Source organism: Erpetoichthys calabaricus, chromosome 12 (assembly GCF_900747795.2).
Source record: "Erpetoichthys calabaricus chromosome 12, fErpCal1.3, whole genome shotgun sequence".
Taxonomy (NCBI): Eukaryota; Metazoa; Chordata; class Cladistia; order Polypteriformes; family Polypteridae; genus Erpetoichthys; species Erpetoichthys calabaricus.
Window position 1 is genome coordinate 93,290,988 of NC_041405.2, and position 6,000 is coordinate 93,296,987.

Here is a 6,000-nt window from a genome sequence, read left to right on the forward strand (position 1 = left end):
CTGAAGAGTTGCAGGGTAAATTATTCTAAAACGCATAAGCTCAATATTTTTCATTTCACTCGCATATACCATCTGCTTCACACTTCATATATTCATGTAATGTAACTTTCAAAAACGTTAATGATATTTTTTTCACCGCCATATCTCCTCAACATTCATGGCTTGATTACTCGTGTGCCATTACAATTATGTTAATGATGATGTTATTATGTATCGGTTTCTTTTATTTATTAAATCTTCCATTCAGACTCTCCAAACAAAAAAACATATTTTATCTGGAAAAGGCCATTCAGCAGAACATCACTCAATCCTTATTCACTTAACTTTTGCAAAACATCATTCACTCCAGCTTTGAAAGTCCTCAAGTTCTGCTGTCTACTTCACAATCTGGTAATTTATCCTACATGTCTATAGTCCTCTACATGAGGAGAACGTTTCCAACATTTGTGCAAAATTTAGCAATGACCAAATCCACCTGTCTTCCTGTGCACTTGTAAAATTCATTTTAAAGTAACAATTGATATCCACTGTTCCAATTCCCTTCACACTTTAATATTTTTATTCTGACTCCTCTTAACTTAGCTTTTGTAAACTGAAACATGTTTTTTTATCTACATTATCTGTATCATTTTTGTAATGTAGAAACCAAACCTGCCCATAATTGGGTCTGTCTTGTGTGTTGTATAGGTTAAGAATAACACAGTTGATTTGTATTTGACACATCATACTATGCAACCTAACTTAATGTTTGCCGGAATTGCTTTTGTGCACTGTCTGTATGTGGAAAGTTGAGTTAATTATTTTAGAACATTAGGAAAACAAGCCATTCAGCCCAATTAATCCCACCAATCCCATCCACCTAATTTCTCCAAATTAATCAAGTCAGGTATTTAAGGTCCCTAAAGTACTGGGGCCTCATGTATAACATATGCACAAATATGTTGTGTTTGCCCGTTTCCATGCACAAATCAGGATGTATAACAACTAAACTTAGTGTAAAGCCACACACATTCTCACGCCAGCTCAAACCATTGCGTACACAAGTTTTTGGCTCAATTTTGCAAACTGGTGGACCCCAGTTTCCAAACCAGTGTTACTGTTTCTGTGTGTTTTCCCTTTATTTTTTTAGATCCACATCCTTGACGCGGCTTTATCAAATACACTGAAATTAACTGCATATCGTTTTTAAGTTTAAGGCATCTGATTGTAATCAACCTGTTGTGACGATGAGGGTTCGGCTCCATGCTCCCATCTTCTGTTTGGGAGCCCTTGAACCCAACACCGTCGGTAATGTCACCGATGAGCTAGACAGTGGGGCAATAAACAATTGAGCAAGAGGATGGTTATAAAGTGCAAAGTGCTTTTATTAAAACAAAACAAGTGTTCAAATAAAGTGCTGTGCAGTTGATTCAACAATTCAAATAAATAATCCAATAAAAGAAAAGTGGAGGTTAAAATCCAAACAAAACAATCCTTTAAAACAACGAGGTAAAATGTTACTGGAAGCAGTCTTTTAAAAACAAACGATAAACCCGGTGCTTCTTCACTTTAGACTGGCGACTCCCCTGCTACACCCGTCTGGGCTACTCAACAGACGAGACGCCTTTTTGCAGCTGGCCTTCTGCCTACTCCTGCCACAGTTGTCTGACTTGCCTCACTGATCCTCGGCTCCAGTCGGCTCCTTCAGACAACGACATGGGACTCCCTCCCATGGCCAAGGCTCTCACGTGGAGGACACCCTATCCCATGTCAAGACTCCCGCAGCCATCCACGGAGAATCTTCCGCCTTCCTGTCACTCCCGTCCTTCAAACAAAACTCTGCGGGAGCGACAACAACTACTACGCACGAGGTGTCGGCCTAACACCCAAGCTACCATCCCAGCTGCTGTGAGCCTTTACTCGCTCATTTTCCTGCACCGGCGCACGCTCTCTCTCGCTTCCTCCCATAACCTCCGTCTTCCTTTCACCTCGTTCACCTGTCTCTTTTCTTTCTTTTCTCCCCCTTTAACCGGCTCAGCGCTTCCCTTTATAACGAGGGACATAGCAGCTGTAGCATATTAGCCACAGGAGCAATCACGGATGTGGGCAGTCTCTCACCTGTGCACTTAGGTGAAAACCGCCCATACCGCAGATCGCCCTGTGGCTTGCTACAGCCACCACGCCCCCTCGCTAAGCCGTGAGTGCGGCGATTATTTATTTAAATAAAATGGCCTTTGCTGCAAGAGCTGTGGACCCATAACACCACACCTGTAACCGTATAAAGGTGCATGGAATGGTCAAACTATTTCAAATACCACAACCACTTTAGCATTATTACTCTTGGTGCACCACTCAGAGTATTTTAACCCCTGTATCTGAGTGTGGTATCACAGCTCTACAGCAGCTGATCAGAAAGCTCTATGGCAGATTGTGTCAAGAGTGAAGAGAATTATCGGGATACAGCATTTAGCACATGCTGCCTCAGCCATGTGCACAGTATATTTGAATTTCTCCCATTCAGCAAACGCTTCAGAGCCTTTCCTTTTCACGGTTCAGAAACAGTTTCATCCCAAGAGCTATAAATGCACTCAATCAGTCCATCACGTTCTCCTGGTAAAACTGTTTATACTTATAAGTACAATTACGTCACTGTCAACTTGCATTACAGTTGTAATATTGCACAACCTGAGCCACTTATGCTTTCATATTATATATTTTTCATTGTTTTTTTCGTAGTAGTAGTAGTTGTTGTTGTTTTACCTTTTTATTGGAAAATGAGTTTATGGTGGATTTGCATATTGAATCTCAAAGTACCATACAAAAACAAAGGAATTCAATAGAAGAGAGTGCGTATTTACAGATGATGATGACTGGCTTCTAAGTTGATTTAGATTTCCAGGCGTTATCTTCTTGGAGTTCTTGATATTATTTTTAAGATGAAATGCAGCCAAGTATATATATTACATTATACAGATACATTTTTAAGTTAATTTAAATAATGTATATTGTTAATAATTAAACATGTGGACACGGTGGTGCAGTGATAGCGATGAACTGGTGCCCCGTTCAGGGATTGTTCCTGCCTTGTGCTGTATGCTTGCTGGAACTGGCACAACCCTGGATGGATAGATGGATGGAATAATGAAACATGAGGATATTTCAATGTTCCTTAGGTTTTGAAGAATCTGAATTCTAAGCTTACAGATGGCATGACATTTATTAAAGAGCTGATTGTGTGGTAATTGGTTACTTGGAGAAAGAAAAGGAAGGACAGGAATTGGGGATTACTACGTTTGAAAGAGACAACTGTTGCAATAAATTATTTTACCGAGGGCTGAGCACGGTGCAGCAAGCATCTTGCAGGAGGCAGGAACAATCTCTGGACGGGGAGCCAGGTCATTGCTACCACTGTGCCCCCTTGATTAATACATGCTTTAATTTCACATGAACTTGATATCAAGTATACATCTTAGTATTTAAATTTTCCAGAGAGCTGTAATATCATGAATGTAATGTATTCTGTGTCCCGTCTGTGAAAGAGAAAGCCTGATTAAGAAGCACGTAGTGATTCACACACACAGAGCACATAGAAGAACACATAGAATACGAAGCATTTAATTTCTACTTAAGTTACGATGGGATCTGAGAAACTCTAGTAAATTAAACATTGATTTTAAGATTAAGTTTACAACATTCTACTTTAATGACAAAATAAACTACGAGACTGAAGTGGACATTTGACCTTTTTTTCACTATTTTTTTTTTTCTTCCATATGACACTCAGACGGTGGGCAACGACTCTCCTTTTTACGGCGACTTTGATATCTGACCATTTCTTTTTTTTTTTTTTTTCAGGCACTGTGCAACTTTCTGAAGTTGAACTTTCGAGTTTCTCCACAGTCTGTATCACTCAATCGACTTTCTTTTGTTGTTTATACCACTACTTAAGCCAATAAATAATATGTTTTCCCTTGCCTCAACTTTGCATTTGCCGAAATTCTTTTTTCACATGCTTTTTCCATTGTCTTTTAATTGAACACTGAATGGAAAGGGCTATTTATGTTGATTTGCATATTAAAATATGTGAAATTCTGGGAGGAGTCGAGGGGGGTGGGTGGTTAAGGATCGTGCACGAGTATTACTTTTCACGCTAACTGGGATTTATGTAGTGGAAGTGCGTGGGCGTTGGCTTATGCACGGTTTTGTGCATTTGAATTTTTTTGTGCGTACTCACATTTCCACTTTTGTCCTTATGCCATGTTTTAGTGTGAATTCTACACACTGCATTATGCATGAAGCCCCTGCTCTATTCCACGTTGCTTGGTAATTTATTCCACATCTGTCTCTTGTTCTTTGTGTGAAGAAAACATTACTGTACTAAGAATTACCATTTAATAGGTTTCAATGTGTCCTCTTACTATTACAAAAAATGATTTTAAAGTAAAAGCCTGGATCCACTGTATTAATTCCTTTCATCTTTTTAAAAACTTCAAACACATCATCTCCTGGTCTTGTTTTGCCAAAACTCCTTTACTCTTTCCTCATGACTCATACCTTTCATTCCTTGAATCAGCCTAGTTGGTCTTCTTTGGACTATTTCCAGCACTGCTACAGTATTATCTTTTTTGCAATTTGGAGACCAAAACTGCACACATTACTAAAGGTGAGACCTCACTAGTGCTTTAATATAGCTTAAGCATAACCTCCTTTGACTAGTACTCTACACATTGTGCTACAGTATATAACCTAACATTGATAGCCTTTCAATAGCTTTTCGTATATAGTCTAGATGAAAGCCATGAAGAGTCCAAAATGATTTTTAGATAAGGGATACCTTAAAGTTTTGGACCTCCCATTGCGTATTCAAAGATATTTTTCTTACATGTAATACTTAACATAAAATTTTACCTACCACAAATCTCTTCAGTCACTCTGTAATGATTAATCTAATTCTAGATTATTGACCATTACCATATATATAATGGTGCGCATCGGCTCCATGCTTCCGATTCCTTCTGGGAGTGTCTTGAACCTGTTATTGCCAATAACAAACCCAAGGGATGAGCCAGCGGATGAGGACACAACACACACACATAGTAAGGGTTGAATAGTGCTTTTATTAAAACTAGGAAAAAAAACAAACAGTACCCAAATAAATAATGTAGTGCTGATATTCAATAAATAAATAATCCTTACAAAACAGGTGACAATCCATATAAGAGTAAACCAACAGTCATCAGGTCCTTCATGCTTTGTCAGATAAGCCCAGCGCAACTCCAAATAGGTCTCTCCAGCTCACTCATTGTTCACTCAGCTGGCAGAGACACGAACAGTCATGATCCATACATTCCACCCGTCTTAAGTGCCGCAAGTGGCATCTGGGGGTCGGTTGTCCTCCCATCTTCCTTCTCGCTCCACTGGTGTACCTCAGATCCTTAGGGTAGGACTCCTCACCAATATTCAGTGGGGACAATCCACCCCTGGAGTGCCAATCCTTCGCGGGGCTCATGCCCACGCTGTCCTTAACCGCACTGACTGGCTGGCTCGTCCTGCCTCTTCCCCCTGATACTATTCTCACAGCTTTGTTCTTTCTTCTTTCTCATTTTTTTTTCCCTCTTGCTGGTTCCCTCTTATATGTATCTGTGGGTGCAATGCTTCTGTTGCACACCGTAGAAGGCAGATGTAGCAATTGAGATAGACTGCACCTTGACATGCAGGTGCTTTTCGCCTCAGCTACCTCACCAACCTCCTGCTGCTGCATAAGCATGCACACCCATGGAGATTTAGCTGGTCATTCAATTATTTATTTATTTAAAAACTGACTGCCTTTTTCTGAGCTATGAACCCGCTATACCATTATGTATGTACTGTATGTATGTGTGTGTGTATATAATCAGCGGCTGAGAGTCATTGATACTGTGCGCTTCTAGCGCAGGCCCTGTCGGTGATTTGGGGGAAGGTTTGCTGTCCCTGCCTCTACCCTTTTAGCGCTGGGACTCCGGCACACACCCTTCCCCCTCT